The 17,833-nt window shown below is 33.8% G+C and overlaps 1 protein-coding gene across 1 annotated transcript in view; it reads left to right on the top strand.

Annotated features, from left to right (window-relative positions):
• Positions 1-1,426: 1,426 nt before the first annotated feature.
• The window catches only part of LOC145276924 (uncharacterized), a 384,754-nt gene continuing 368,347 nt past the window's right edge, over positions 1,427-17,833 (top strand). Inside the window, exon 1 of the mRNA XM_080128397.1 lies at positions 1,427-1,522. The gene's annotated coding sequence lies outside the window, so the exon portion shown is untranslated. The remainder of the gene's footprint in view (positions 1,523-17,833) is intronic.

Raw genomic sequence — 17,833 nt, 5'->3', positions numbered from 1 at the left:
TTTGTTGTTAGTTAGTTATCTAATGTCATTCTTGTAAACATCTTTGTTGTTAATCTAATGTCATTCTTGTAAACATTGTTGTTGTTAATCTAATGTCATTCTTGTAAACATCTTTGTTGTTAATCTAATGTCATTCTTGTAAACATCTTTGTTGTTAATCTAATGTCATTCTTGTAAACATCTTTGTTGTTAATCTAATGCCATTCTTGTAAATGTCTGTTTTGCAAATGTAATGGTATGCTTGTAAATTTTGTTGTTGCTAATTTAATGTTATTGATTTAATGTTATTGATTTAATGTTATTTTGTAATAGGTCTTTGTTGTAAATAAAATGTCACTCTTGTAAATATCTTTGTTAGTTATATCATGCCATTCTTTTCAATATCTTTGCTGTTACTCTAATGTCATTCTTTTGAATATATTTGCTGTTAATCTATTTTTACACAGGAGTCACCACTTATCAAGGCCGGGAGGCCACTCGAGGATAAGGGTTATAGAGCGTACAGTAGTCAATAGGATAATATTGTAGTCGTTAGTAATGGGAATTTGGCAAATCTGATTACTTACGGGGCGGTTCATCGAGAATTTGTTTATGTTGAACTTGCAGACAACCAATTGTAGCCAGCTGGGAAACAGGCAAATAGAAGAGAGTTCCACGGGGGTACAGTTCTGTGAAAGAAACTTTGTTCATGGAATCTACGTTTTGATTTAGGCACAGATAAAGAATGGGGGAAATTATTGACAGTGGTTTCAGCTAGACGGGTCTTTTTCGTGGAAGTTTGGCGAGGTGGAACCAGAGATAGAAGCTCAGGTGAGCACTTGCCGTGGAAATAACGATAAAACAAAGACAGGCTCGAAACGTCTCTTCTGTGCGAAAGAGGTTTCAAGGAAGAGAAAAGGGCATCTCCACTAAACTACGAAATCTATTTTTTTAAATCTGCTCAGGCAAGATAAGCTGCTTCTAGTAGCTCCTGCCCAGATGTGGCAACAGTACTCCATCTTTGGACGTAAATTTCTGTTTTGCAAATATGACGGTATTCTTATAAATTTCGTTGTTAATTTAATGTTATTCTTGTAAATAGCTTTGCTGTTAATCATATGTCATTTTTGTAAACATCTTTGTTGTTAATTCAATATCATTCTTGTAAATGTGTTTGTTGTTAATCTAGTGTAATTCCTGTGAATATATCTTTTGCTAATATTATGTCAATGTTGTGTTTTTTTAGGGTTTTTTTTTTTTTTTGTAAATCTGATATCATTCAACTAAAGTTCAAGAACTTTGCACATTGCGGAATATTATAAAAATGAAGACGAATTATACATTTTTTAGAGTTGATATTTCTTTGTAGTTTTAGTCTATATGTTTTTCACTTTTCTGAGTGTGTTTCGAATTTAATCTAACTACTGTACTTCTATTTTGTAGAATGATTTCTGCCGAAAAATTTATAAAGAAAAGCTGGGGAAGGCATGCCGGAAACAAGATATACTTGAATACTTTGAAAAATTGTTCTCACCCAGTTTTAGTAAGTAAAATTATGTTTTGAACAAAATATTTTTATTTACTTGAAAGTTAGAAAATCAGATGTAATTGTAATAAATTGCCATTTTAACAGTGTTGCCATAAAAATGTACAAACTCTTTTGTAATTGAATGTGACCTCAGCTGAAACCAATCTTCCAACTGTTAATAAAACCACTTGTTCCTGCATATATGTTTATATATATATATATATATATATATATATATATATATATATATACACCTCAGAAAAAAAATCCATATGACGAAATAATCACGAAAGCAAATTGGAAGCTTGACTAGCATCTCAGTCTATCCCCGCCGCCTTGAATGAATTTAAAAATCATTGATGGGTGTTACTTAGGTCATAAAAACTGATAATAACCTATATATAAAGCATGTCTGGGGCGGTCGCATAATCCTGCTTTATGGGACCAATTAATGTAATCAGTCCCTCGTCAGTCTCGAAACACAAGAGATAATCTTTCGGAAACGTTGCCACACGTTTATCTTCGTTTAGTGACAGACCCTTTCAATACGTAACCAGATACTCACTGGTCACTGGAAACTACGCACGACCCTAATTTTGTGTGGCAATACTTTTAACTCATTGGTTGGCCATTTGTCGTCAGATGCTGTAGTTGAGTTCTTTTGCGTAGGTGCTTTGGTGAATAACTCGCGTACCGTTTTTTTCTCCATGCAATCTGGACTTGGATGTGAGGGATACACTGTAAATAATTGTATTTCCCAATGAAAACAATTCAATAATCAATGGTATCTGGAAGATCATTTTCTTATAAACGAAAATAATTATTGTGTAAAGTTAAAAAGAAAGTTAATGAACTCGGGTTCCTTCATGTTTAAGAAAAAAATATAATATTTAAGGATGCAAGTTTGTCAGCTTAAAACAAAGTTCAATAAACTTTCTCGTGCTTGGGGATTGCAAACTAACTTTCAGGTTCTGTGAATACACAGAGCATGGATTTATATCTTGGGTCGATCTGATGGCGGCAAGACAGAAAAGATTCGCACCTTAGCCGGCTAAGGTGATAAGAATCTTTTGTCTGGTAAACCAATTGGTTTTATAAGGTTGTGGTTACCCTTTTCTCTAGGCGAGATTTTCATTCCTCCCTCTTCTCTTTTACTTATTCTCTCTCTCTCTCTCTCTCTCTTTCTCATTATCCAAGTTATTCCAGCTATCACTTGCAAGGTGATCTCTTGTTTGATATCAGATAGATGGCTTATTTCTACGGGTTTTTTTTGGGGGGCCACTCAGCTAGACTTGACGCCAACCTATTTTATTTCGTTGGAAAATTAATTTCAAAAATATATCTATCATTTCTCTGGACATATAAAATTTTTTAACAGTTTATAACCTTTTTTCATTTAGTTATATTTAGATCTATTTCCCGTGCAAGCATTTCAATTTATTTGTTTATATTTTTACTTTATTTTACAAATTTTGCTATCGGTTTCAATTTTGATTGATGACATCCAAGTCACAGTTTTTTATAATATTACGATTACCATCCACCCCACCCCACCCCCATATTTTTCCTGGATAATTAGAATATCACAATTTTTTCTGGATAAATTAAAATATCATAATAAAAGGGATTTTACAACCGGGTTACGCCGAGCGCCCTCTGCTAGCATTATATATAATGAAAACAAGGACAGCGTACTCTGGCAGAGCTTAATTGCAAAAAAGACATTAGAAATTTGGCTAGTTATCGTAGCAGGTGAAGCATCCATTGACATCAGTCTAATAATCTAGGGATCTGGTGTGAATTATCATCCTTTTTCTCTGATAATGCGATATCGTTCGTTTCTGTATTAAGGCGTGTATTCTCGCATATACTACCACTTTTTTCAGGGGTAGGTTTGGTTTGTTTTTGTTACCTCAGATATAAACAGACTTGAATGTTGAGCTATATAGAGAGCAAATATTGAAAGCGAGAAGATGAGATAGAAATATAGACAGAAAAGTGAGTGAGAAACAGATTAGGAGAGACGATAAACAGAAAAGGAGAGACGAGAGACACAATGGCACAGAAAGGCTGGATACGTAAACAGAGAATGTTACAGAGAAATGTACATAAATTCATGAAAGAAACCTACACTTAGACAAAGAGAGATATCTGCAAATAGACACGCACGACCAAATACACGCAGGTGGAGATAGAATGGCCCAACCACAGTCACACACAAATAAAATGATGAAATAATACTGATAGGAAAGATAGTGTCACACAGAAAAATCGTTAAAGAAATTGGAAAAAGAAGCATAGAAATAAACAGTGAGACAAATAAGAAATGGAAAACAGAATGTCGAGACGACATTTAATTATAACATATATAGATATATAGACACAAAGGCGAATATTAGAGTAAGATAGATACATTGAGATCTATAGTAAACTTCTTCGCAGAGTTAGCTACCTAAAACCAGCATTTTAAATAATAAGCATGTGGTTACTAAGGCTAGGACAACAGCATATGCTTTTCATTGTTTTGACTCTCGAGTGTGTATCCATTAATATCTTATATACTTTTATTTAGAATGATGTGGTTCTCAGTTGATTAACTGTGTCTAACTGCGTCGGATATATACTCGAGGTTCATGATAATGAAAGGAATATTCTGTTGTCATATCCCTAGTTATAACTATTTTTTTGTAAACACAAAACAGAATTTGTTGTGTTTATTTAAATAAATGAATAAATATTAAAATTTTGGTGAGTTTGACAAATCCACGAGGGTCGTTTCAAAAATAATGGATCTTACTTTTTAACTCTAAAATAGTTGAAGAGCTACGAAGACAGAAGTGATAGCATTAAGACAAACGACTTTGCACTCCAGAATTTATTTTCCTACAGTATCACAACCATTCTCAATGCACTTTTGCCAGCGATATGGTGGTGGCTGTGCCTGGGCGTTCAGGATGTGCTCTGTGACTAATATATATATATATATATATATATATATATATATATATATATCGCCACTCTGAAATCGACGAATCAATGCAGCGGTTTTGTAAGCGTTTAACAGGATACAGTGAATGTTTATCGGTTCAGTTTTTCAGTGACACATTTCTGCTTTTGACGAACGTCCAAGACCGGGGTTGCTATTTTAGAGTATCACACTGTAAGTATCTGCAATAGGGAGATGAAACTTTATTGTCATTATTGCATGAGTTCAGTCATCACAGCCATGCTATTTGCATTTCTTCTTTGATCCATTCGGGCGGAATATCAAAATGGGTAACATTACTTTTGGAAGCTCCCTCGTGTTTATCTTCTAAATTAGACTATAATTATCGTCATCATCGATTAAAAGACAATGGATGCTTCCCGTAAGGGTAGTTACGCAGCTAATTTTGAGATAAAGATTGCGCAATCCACAACCACACCTCTCTTTAATCGGCATTGCTTAAGTCCAGTGTAACGGATAAGTCGATGATGACTAGAAATAATGGCGAAATAAGCGGAGAGCAAATAGAACAGCTTAAATTTTTAAATGGTGAACCATTTTAGTACTGAATAGGCTCAAATTTGCTTCGGTTGTCTGACGAGAACAGGGGTGTCAACGTGATTATGCCGTATACAAGACTAAGGAAATCAAAATATCGAAGAAACCAATGCGCTTGGGCAATAGGATGTCTGTGTGGAAAGTGCTCTTAAAGATACAATTAAAAAAGAATAGGCTTTCCTAACGAAAGAGAGCGATAGAGAAGTGTGAACTTCTCTTTTAGTGTGCGTTTTTTTAAATAGAGAGAGTAAAAGGGAAAGAGAAAGAGAAAGAGACAAGGAAGATGAAAGAGAAGGAGAGAGAGAGAGAGCAGTAACTCTCTCACTGTAAACAATAATGATTATCTTTCTGGCTAGCTAAGATATTAGTTTCAGGGAAATTATCTTCCTTGCTATGCAATAAGATTATTTTTAAAAAGGTTTTCACAATTCATACAGTTTATATTAAAGCATTGTAAATATTCACAAAACTCTTGATAATATATAAGAAAAATAACACAACAAAATAATAAATGAATAGCATCAAACTTTAATTTATAACAAATCGTTTAAAAAGTAGCCATGCAATTTATACAGGTATATGATTGTTTATGGTTTGTTTGCTTGTTTGTTTGTTTGTTTTTGTTTTTGTTTTTGGTCAGTACTATTACCGTATTTCAAAGTTTTGCGTTATGTTATTCATTTAAATAACAGTAGTCTGTTTTGATGGTCATATAAGGATAGTAAACGAAAATAACTCTCGTATCTATTTATTTAGATGATGAAAGAGAGAAAGGGTCAGATAGTATAGAGAGTAATACAGCGAGTAGAATACAGATCGATGGATAAGAATTGGGCCTGTATTGTAAGTAAATTTGAAATCGTTATCGTCTTCCTTTATAATGATGGTCACTTAATGTTAATAATTTACCGACCATCAGGCAAACGTGAAATGTACAGATAATCTACTATTTAACCGTTATGCTCTCACTCACGGGAATATTTGTTCAATGCTAACGCCGTTGGGAATTTTGCTCGGCTTATCAAATGAAAAGCAGTCTACACAGATTAGATAGTAAAAGCTCAAACAAACTATTTGCACATTTACGGCGCTACCGTAAGACATCTGCATAACAACGAATGTTTCACGCTGCCAGATTGAAGTGCTTCATTATTGTAATTAGAATTGTTGAATATTAAAACAGACAAATCGCTATCAATATTTTGAATAGGTGTCTCTTAAATATTTATAAAATTAGGTATATATATATATATATATATATATATATATATATATACATATATATATACATGTATATATATATATATATATATATATATATATATATATGTATTAATTTGCGAACAGAACTCTATGACTGGATGTAAGCTTGACTGTATTCTTAATATCGCTCGTACTGAAGATTGTCGATTGAGTTCTCAGAAGTCTGTCAATTAAAACTAATTATCACTGAGCACGTTCGTCTATTGCGCCACAGATCCTTAAAACGTTAGTTTGTTTTTGTATTTGGCGGACATCTTACATTTCGTAAGTATCAAAAAATGATTAAAAAAAAGTTGACCATCGTTCGCATTCACAAAGGTTTTTAAGGTAAACAAATTTCGTGCCAGAAGTTTATAATTTATTTGAGTCAAAAATCTTTCAAGTAGGTTTTGTTGCCGGGTTTTAATTAAGACCGATCAAAAACGAAAAGATGTAAAGACATTAATAGATAACATTGTTGGTCATCCATTATTGTATCAAGGCTGAAATATTCAACGTTTATTCCTCCATGTTTTACATGTATATTTTAATGAAACAAATGTTTCTTTATTTGAGTTGTGTTTTTAATAAAATCATTTTAATTGTTTTAATTTACCTCGCTTTGCAGTTTACTCACCTGATAACAATGTCGCTCATTTTTCATTGTTCAAACCTCCTCAAATTCTTATTTTATACATTATATCTATCTAGCTAGCTATTTATCTACCTATCTGTCTACCTTCCTATCTGTCTAGCTACCTACCTATCTATCTATCTATTTATCCATCAACAATGAAAAGAATAAATCTAAAAATGAGGCTGAAGATTGAGATAGACCATTAAAAAAACAATTAGCACAGCTACCTGGCATTGTCGGCGCAAAACTATAACTTTACTTTTATCCCTCTCTTTCTCTCCCTCCTCTCCCTCCTTTCCGCTTCGCCACGTCAACATTACTTCCTTGCTCATTCTTCCGCTGGACACAAGTACACGACTGAGGTGGGCTTGTAGAGATTTGTTATGTATTTTAAAGTTTTAGCTGGGCATAAAGACGTTTGTCCTTTGCGTAATAGAAAAGAACCTAATGAAATAATTACTAACATTTAAACGATAACTGGAGTGTTGATGAATAAATAGAGGGAGACAAAGTAATAGAAATATAAACCAAGAAGAAAAAGCAAACAGAAAAATGGATTGTGTATTCTTATTTTTTTAAATTCAACTGATTTTACAAACTAACTGAATCTTGCTACAAACAATCTTACTGTATCTTGCTACAAACAATCTAACTGTATCTTGCTAGAAACAATCTAACTGCATCTTGCCACAAACAATCTAACTGCATCTTGCTACAAAACATTTAACTGTAGCTTGCTACAATCAATCTAATTGTATCTTGCTACAAACAATCTAACTGTATCTTGCTACAAATAATCTAAGTGTATCTTGCTATAAACAATCTAACTGTATCTTGCTACAAACAATCTAACTGTATCTTGCTACAAACAATCTAACTGTATCTTGCTACAAATAATCTAACTCTATCTTGCTACAAACCATCTAACTCTATCTTGCTACAAACAATCTAACTGTATGTTGCTACAAACGATCTAACTGCATCTTGCTACAAACAATCTAACTGTATCTAACTACAAACAATCTTATTCTTTCTTGCTACAAACAATCTTACTCTATCTTGCTACAAACAATCTAACTGTATCTTGCTACAAACAATCTAACTATATCTTGCTACAAATAACTAACGGTATCTTGTTACAAACAATCTAACTGCATCTTGCTATAAACAATCTAACTGCATCTTGCTACAAACAATCTAACTCTATCTTGCTACAAACAATCTAACTATATCTATCTACAAAAAATCTAACTATATCTTGCTACAAGCAATCTTACTGCATCTTGCTACAAACAATCTAACTGTATCTTGCTACAAACAATCTAACTAAAACCAGCTATAAACAATCTAACTGCATCTTGCTATAAACAATCTAACTGTATCTTACTACAAACAATCTAACTGTATCTTACTACAAACAATCTAACTGTCTCTTGCTACAAACAATCTAACTTTATCTTGCTACAAACAATCTAACTGCATCTTGCTACAAACAATCTAACTGTATCTTGCTATAAACAATCTAACTATATCTTGCTAGAAATAATCTTACTGTATCCTGCTAGAAACAATCTAACTGCATCTTGCTACAATAAGTAACCTAATGGGTTTCATTATTTAGTCGCGATATAAATGTTCTAACATGTCTAGTTGAATATTTTACATGGATCGATTCGTCAATGATCTTGTTCAGATCATTGATATCGATTAGCTTCTTATCGTTTTCTCTTTGAACAATCGTCGCTGTCGCGACTTTGTTGTTTCGGTAATGACACGTTTGTAAGCATTCAATGGTTTTGATGATGGAAGACATGGATTTTCTTTTTAGCAATCAAAAACTAATAATTGATTTTTTTTTTACTAGATGACAATTGAGTACAATGTATTAGAGTGTTTATAATTGACACATATGAATGGTATTTTCAGTTATCCTCAGACTATAAACTCTGTGTATCGCATTATTGCAGGTGTATTTCTTACATTTTTAAATTGCTATGGAACGCAACGAAGTAAAATTTGGTACACTGGAACGGCTTAACAAAGTGCCTTAGTTCCCTGATTTTTGTGGAATTTAAAAAAATATTTTGAAAGTTATGCTAATTTTTCTATTCTCTGGTAATTTATAGCATGTATCACTTTATTGCGAGTGTGTAAAATGTATATTTACTGTGAAAAAAAAAACAATATTATAACTTCATTTCTATGTATATGAAATAAAGAACATATCTAGTTACAATATTAACCAAAAACAAAATGGATTTTACATTAATTTGTTTAAGGAAATATTTATTTATCAATATAACTCCCATGTTCAAAATCACTTTGAATAGCCTCTTGTTAACTGATGATGACAATCGGCGGATCGGAGATGATTGGATGCTATAGGAAACTTCCAAAATCGTCCTCCAAAGTTCATCTTTCGATGAAAATTGTAGGCCTACTTCATAAACTTTCATATTTCTAAAGCTGCTTAATTGAAGAACAAGAAGGCCATGTCATTAAATTTTCTCCACTAATGCCTAAGGATTTAAGGTAGGATGTGGTAGCCTTGGCTGAGTGGGATGGCGCATTGTCGTGCATTAAAATAAATTAGCGGTGAAGTGCCAATGGAATGTCATTAAACAATAGTGACAAATGCTCATTTACAAATAAAATGGCTTGTCATTCCAAATCTTCTGGCACTTTAAATGGTCCAATTAGTTTGTCGCATTTTATTCCAGCCCAAAATATAACGATAGTTATTAGGCACATTCTGATACAAGACCTCTGTAAGAACTCTCCCAGAAACATCAAGTATGTACGTGGTAAATTTTTTAAAAAGTCGACCCAGCCGTTTTTGAGTCAATAGGGAACGAACTCTCACACACACGGACAAAGTTATTTTCATATAATAGTGTATATATATATATATATATATATATATATATAATTATTTTAATTTAGAAATAACTATTATCCACAGACATACGAGTGACGTTCCAAAAGTAATGTGTCCTATTTTATTCTGACTGAATTGATCAGAGGGGATTGTTAATTGCATTGTTTTGATAACTGAAATTTAGAATTTTATCTCTGTTGCAGATAGTGACGGTGTAAGACTCTAAGAAATCAACCCTTTTTATGTACGTGCGTTATTGAATTTATGGTAAGTGCATTGAGAATGGTGATGCCTATGTAGAAAAATAAATTCTAGGACGGAAAAGCGGTCTCGATTTAATGATACAACTCCCGTCTTCGTAGATCTTTAACTTTGGAGTAAAAAAAAATAGGGGACTTTACTTTCGGTACGACCCTTGGTTGGTTGTTTTTGTTTTACGGCATATCAACCCTTTCCAGGTCATTTAATGCCAAATCCATTTATTTTGAAGACAATTTTTTTATAGAATATATTTGGGTTTCTTTTTCAAGTTGGTTTCTATTCAGCCCATATTTGGGACCCTAGCAGATGCTACCACTCCGAGTCAGAGTCGACCTGGGAGCAATGGCAATGAAAGGGTGGCTCCACACTCCCCCAAACCCACAAGTTGGGGCCTCACCATCGGATATACTTTAAGGTCATATCCAGGACCGAACGACCTTTGTATATGTTTAATGTTCATTAGCAATCATCAGTGTTTCCTATATTATTGCAGCAACAGTCGGTCGATCAATTTGAACTCTGGGCCGAAGTAACAACAATCCAACATTTTTAGGCGCCATGTCATCGTGACATTAAATGTGAGTGAAATAAATCCTATACTGTGTTTACCAATATGACAAATCTAAAAGATTGTAAAGACATAATTTACAGAGATACTATATAGGGAGTTGAGCATGTAAATACAGTCAGGGAAACAAAAACCCGGAAGGGAATACCAAAGTCTAGCAGGCCTAGGGAAAAAACTAGGAAAGTAGAAGGCTTTCTAGCATCTGGGTGTCTCTACTCTGTAGGGGTGGGATATCGCTGCTTGTCAGGTTTGCCTGGGATATTTACGTAGAGCGGCTACAAGGGCTTGTAGTTTGTCGGAGCACCTACCATTAATATACTTGTAAAACAAGCAGAGGGATGCAACATTTCGTCGATGGGACAGAGGTTGAAGCCTAGATAGCAGTGCGAGATCTATTAGGTTGGCGACTCTCTTTTGAATCCTGTCCAAGAGTAGCAGGTGCACTCTCAGGCGTAAGTAATTTTCTAGCACGGTAGAGAGAGCCCACCTTCGTTGCAACAGCCTTGACAATACTCTCCATGTATCTTACGAACATGTTCCCTGTGAATATTAAGCTGAGGAGTTTGAAGGAAGTACTTTCAGATATGGCTATTAGTGGTTTAGACAGTTTCTTGCAATTATTAAAGAAAAGAAATTTAGTCTTTGCAGCATTGAATGTGACCATCAATTTTTGTCCCCTATTCCACTACAGGCTGGAGGTCTTCCTTTCGGGTTTCTGATATTGCCTTCGATATTGTTCATTTTTTACTCTCGTGTTTGTTGTAGAGCGTAGTGTCGTCAGCAAATATACTCCACTCAGAGATTATTTTATTAGGAAGGTCATTTATGAATATCAGGAATAATAAAGGTTCAAACGATCGACCCCTATGGCACACCCGCATTTATAGCATATTGTTTTAACGTACGACCATCGAAAACAAGCTGGATTCTTTTCTTGTTATAGAAGGATTTAATTATGTTAAGTATTTGTTCAATAATAACATATGATTTGATTTTCCTGAGAAGATCATCGTGCGATACTCTGTCAAAGGCCTTAGATATATCCAGGGCGACTGCCCTAGCATCCTCTGCCTTATCTAGAGCATGGTATATAAGTTAAAATATTATAATTAGGATATTTGCAGTAGAAAGGGCTTTCCTAAATCCATACTGTTGATCAGATATCCAGAGAAAGACATCCGATTTATAATCGTTTCAAAAAGATCTAGCGCTATATATTGAACATGTTTTATAATTGCCATTCGATCTCTTCGTGAATCAATATTAATCGCGATTTCGGGATAGGGATACTTAAAAAACAATAACGAAGAAATGGTAAAATGTACAAACACATACATATTATTATAGTTATTATACGTCTGGTAAGTATCAAAAATTGATAATCGAAAAAATTCGATTAATGTGTTAGACATGAAAAACACAATGTACACCATCACGTCCACCTGTTTTTAAAGAAACCCAAATATGCTGTCACTACATAAACGTACACATAGGATATCAAATATTAATATGTTAACCCTTTTTTTAAAAAATGTTGTTCAAGTCAACTAATCGGTGACTAGCTTTTCACCTACTCAGAGCGTATAGAGTAAAATCTTAATCGAAACATTCGCCTATACATTTAAAACGCAATGTGGGTGTAAAAAGTGTTTCGGAAACGTTTTTTTGTTCTTGTTGTTGGATATATAACAATTGTTATGACAACATATGCACTCCAAGATTCACCATTACCATTCCAAACACATATACTTACTTACTGATCATACTATGAGTGTAGTTTTCATTTTTCTCAGTAACGTTTGCTGTCAACTATGTGCCGTTTTCTGTTATACCAAATGGATTTCTCTTCTATCTATTAATTTTATGCGTATTGGGAGCGAGGCTGTGATTAGTCAAATTAATCCACCGTGTCTAAAATACAATTTCCCCCGAAATACTCTATATTATGAAGTGTAATTTCTATTAATTTTTCAGATTTATTTCTAAATAACAGATTACTTTTATCAATTGTCTCCTACTCAATTATAAAGTACGATAATCGAAAGATCACAAGAATGATCAACTATAGAATCCTGCATCCCTTATTTTTTAAAATTGTACAAAAAATGAATCTAACATATTTCATTTTTTTAAGTTTTTGTAGACACTAAAGCAAAACAAAACAAATCAACATTTAGCGGTACAACTAACCCTGATTTAGGTGCAAAGCGTTTTCCGAAAAATGCTTCGAACGATAAGGGGAAGAAAGAAAGTAGTTTTACTAGCTAGTGTCTTGTAGGAGAGGGTGTTTCGACCGAACTTAGTGTTAGTGGTAGAATTAGGGGTGTGTTGTTTTGTTAAGTTGCTAAAAAAATGTAAAACATCCAAATAAACACGTTAAGGGATAATGGAAACAAAGACAACGTAAAATTACAGGTTGCCCTTGACAGATGTACGTTCAAACACGATTACATCAATGTGATTGTGCCTCCAAGGTTGATCCTAGCACTTATTATTACATTCATAACTGATATACATGATGTATACATGCTTAATATATTTGGTGATGACACAATACTCTATAAGAGACAAGAAGGAAAAACAAATATACACATAACAAAGGGAATGTGTGAAACCTCATAAAATCACCCCAGTTTGTAGTGGAATTAAAGCGTGAATGGATGGTAGCGGGTTGAACAAATAGGAGTTGTTTATCAGCTAAGAAAAGAACTTGTGACAAAAATGTCGTTTGTTGAAAAAATATGAAACACGCGTTTATCTCTCGCTGGGTCGGTAGAAAGAAGAGGGAGCATGAAGTAGACAGATTTCAGTGACACAGCAAAGAGATGTGACTCGTGGCTTAACATCACTCTTTGACTCTTCTCTAAATCGTCTCACTTTTTTATATCGACCTGCTCTCTTGCAGGTTTTTAACGCCGGCAGCTGTGGGGTCAACTACTTGATTACTTTACCTATTCACCTCCGGTGCCGTCAGTTTTAACAAAGCTGCACTCATCGCCCAGTTACTTTACCCTACCAACCGCCTGCGTGTGTATATGCGGGCGCGCTAGTCTCAACACGCGACATTGTCAGGACTAATAATAGTACCTTGGGGCTGATCCTTCAAACTTCTCGGCTTAACATTTGCTAACAACATAAATTGGAACAAATGCATTGAAACCATTGCCAACGGTGCGCAAAAAGATTATCCCTGTACCGTGCTAGTAAACTACTTACACCTAGCAGTATCCTGTATTTCTACAAAGTTACCATCCGCGCATGCATGCATTGCTGCCACACACGAGCTAGTGCATTTATCGTACGTCCAAGTGGCAATATGCCTTGTTTGAATGGAGCAGAACACCAGTTGTGGTTACAAACTTTTTAAAAGAATTTAAAGGTGATTGACGAGTCGTGAGCGAACAATGCTCTTATAAACATTGTATATCTCCAAGAAAACATTCTTGAAACTCTACTGGCATTTACTTTGTTTGTAAATATATTTGGGGGCTAACCGCTTCAAGAGGGTCCTTGCTTTGTGCAGACATGTATTTCCGCTACTGTATGAGATAATGAATAATTTCAGTAGTTTTATTTCGAAATTGCTCGGTTGTAAATTCTTTTCAATAGTTAGACAATCTTGTAAAACATTAAAGTCTTTTTAGGAAACCTGTCAAAGATAAATGTTTCAAAGGTTTTTAAAAATGTCGAAAAGAAATTATATTAAAAAAACTATTATATTAAAACGAAAAATAAATTTGAATAAAATAAAAATAGGCATCGATCTTTAAAGAAATAGAAATAAGATAAATATTCATCTGATGTAAAATAAATTTCCAACGTAGAAAAATTCTTCCGAAAATTAATAAATGCCAAGCAGGGTTTAGAGATTCCAGTAAATTTAAGAGTCCCATAATTATTGATTTTCCCTTAGATTTTTTCTTAAAATTTCTTAATAACTTTTCGTTCAGAGAAAATTCTAAGCTTGCATATATTTTACGAAAGTAAACGACTACATAACGTACAAAGAGACCCAGGCTTAGCTTCAGAAGGAGTGCTACGACTTTGTACCTTTCCCTCACTGGTCCCTCTCCTCCCTAGACCTGAATCCGCTGGACAACTTTGTTTGGCCATACGCCTAGAACATCACCAACATGACCTCTCACAACACCAAAACCAGCCTGATCGTCGCCATCCGCCGAATATTCGGCGAACTTCCGCCGGCACTTGTGGAAAAGGCATTCTCCCAGGTCGGGACCAGTATCGAGGCGGTGAGTGACGCTGAAGGCGGCTACATTAAATAGATGTTAGCTCTACTATATAATCAAGTTACAGGAGTTGATTTTTTTTTCAATAAATGTTTAAAATAAAGCTGTAGTGTTGTTTATTTTTTGGGTGGCAAATGTATCTTTCTACTCTGTATAAACGTAGTTACAGACGTGTAGGAGTTGTACAGACTAAAAGGAGTTGGCTAGAGACCAGGAGAGATAGCGGATGGTACCAATTGTCTTTGTACTTCTTGGAAGCTATACAGTGCAGAAAATAGCAAGAACGTAATAGTAAGGACCTGCGTGAAGCCCCAAAAACTGGGAACATTCGAAAATAAAAGTTGCATGAAAATATAACCTGAGTACTCATTGTCAGTCATTGGGATGCACCTTCCTTTACATACCCGTCAATCAAGAACAACTGATGGACGAAGGTGTGTCCCTTTTTTTGGCCTAACGTAATCCCTTGTTTAAAAAGAACTGTATTTGTGTATAATTGCTTGATTTGTCGAACTGTTTGATGAACTGTTTCTGGAACTGTAATTTGTGCACACATGCTAGACAATCACACGTATATATAAACCTAATATATATATATATATATATATATATATATATATATATATATATATATATATGTATAGCACGGCTTGGCACGCACACATAAATATATACCTGTCACTGTGTATTACGGATATATCCTCTCCGCTATACAACATTAGAATATCCTGAATTTGTAAAATACATAGAAAACAATAAAACAGATGTAAGAGAGTGAGCGGAGTATGATCTATTACAACATTATAATACATTTTGTATTTGTAAAATCTTTTGACTGTGCAATAATTGTAATAACATGATCGTCAACAGACATTCAAGTAAAGGAATTATATATGTAATACTATGTAGAAAACGCTCAAAACATGTCACACGTGTTATAATTGCGAATAACTGAAACGTTCGAGTGCAAAACGCGATAACTGTTTAAATTGAGACCTTTAACGGTAAAATGACGAATATATAAACTGTAGACTACGACTAAAATCTTATTTCAGTTGAAAACAAAAGAAATTACGCCGGTATCTATTACGTTAAACATGCTTTTAGGGCGTGGTCAAGTGTTGAAATGCAAATGATGGTTTCGTGTTCCATTAGTTTTTTTGGTTGTCTTTGTTTTACGGCATATCAACCCTTTCCAGGTTATTTAATATGAAATCCAGTGATTTTGAAGAAAAATTTTTTAATAGAATATATTTGTTTTCTCTCAAGTCGGTTTTTATTTAACCCATTGTTGGTACCCTAATAGATACTACCAATCCGGGTCAGAGTGGACCTGGGAGCAATGTATCGTTTATTTTTGTGTACAAGTGTCAAATTGAAAATAATAATAAAAGTAAACCGTGATCATTTTAAAATCACGGTTATACTACACATAAATAAAAATACATTAGTGAATCTAAATGTAAAAGGGCTTCTATTATCCGGGTCAGAGAAGCTTGAAATTGTCTGTCAACTTAATTTTCTAGTTCACTATTCGTTCACTTATTCGTAGATGTGAAAATGGATTTGAAATATAGAGATGTAACGATAAGTAAGCTAGCTTACCATATGTGCATACATACGCAGAAATCCGCATCTATGCAGGTGCGCGGCTATGACATGGCAGACGTACGCACGCATATATCCATATTAGCGCATACACACACCCTCGTTCTTTCGTTCGCTTTTTTTTTATTCGCTTGAATTCTTTCTTGGCGGAAATAATTTGATCATTTTGTTATTACATCTCTTCATGATTTATGCTATACAAGTAAAATAAAAAGAAAGCATTGGGCTGAGGGATTCGCGCAATAAAAATATGAAATGCTAATAAATAAAAAGGAATAAATAAAACTTATAAAATGATACGCTAATGCCTTTCGTTTCCTTATAGGCACCGCCAAACATGGCCGAAAAATCAAGTTGTTGTTGTTTTTTAAAACGAAATTACATTTATTAAAATCCATTATTTCTGAGTAACTTTTTTTTTCCAGAAAGATAAAACCCTGAATTTTATCATATAGAAAACAGAATAATGTAAAACTTTTTCTTCTATTTTTAATTAAATTTTAAATGTTAAATTTTCCCAAAAAGTTAACAATTGACATTTTTTGTCTTGCACAAAAAACGTACATAAATATTTTTAAAAAAGGTTTTTTGAAATAATTAATTTATTTATTTGTTGTCTAACTAAGATTTAGGATAATTTTCTAAGAGAATATGCAAAAATATTATAATATAAGTACCTGGATTTACAAATAATTCCACTTATTCATATAGGCAACCAGTTACTTCGCGTCGATCTAGAGTCTAAATCGACAATGTTTACGTTTGCATTTGATAAAAAGCAAACTATGGGAGACCAAACAGGCAAAAAAAAACTTATTTTTCAGTGACGAAAATTTCAATGTATTATTAACGCTGAGGCTGGCCAGTACCAGATGGGTGACCATTTGTATGAGTTTGGATTTTAATGTGTATGTGTGTGGGGGCCAGGCTCCCCAAAATTGGGGGGGGGCAATTTAAAGCAGAATAAAAAAAATATTTCAGCGCGTTTGGTCCACCGTAGTTGAAAGGCGGCAAACGTTTTCGAACGGGATCGAAAAAATGATGCTATTTTTAACACAAAGGACAATATTTATCGAATTTATTTTGTATCGATTCTTCAAAGCATGCCCTGTTTAATAATGGTCATGCATTATTCAGCTCGCTAAAAAAAGTGTTAATTTATTTATTAAAGATTTTAAAATGGCTTTTTTCGTATAAATATTAAAAACTTTTTTTTTTGTTTTGCTTAACTTAAATTATTTTACTTAACATATTCACCGAATTTCACACTTCAAAACTCAAAAGCGGGATAATTAAACACAATCGAAGTTCTGATATTCAGACGTCAAAATAAGGTATGCA

Source organism: Euprymna scolopes, chromosome 5 (assembly GCF_053919585.1).
Source record: "Euprymna scolopes isolate OS-2025 chromosome 5, ASM5391958v1, whole genome shotgun sequence".
NCBI lineage: Eukaryota > Metazoa > Mollusca > Cephalopoda > Sepiida > Sepiolidae > Euprymna > Euprymna scolopes.
This window is presented reverse-complemented; position numbering and strand designations above follow the sequence as displayed.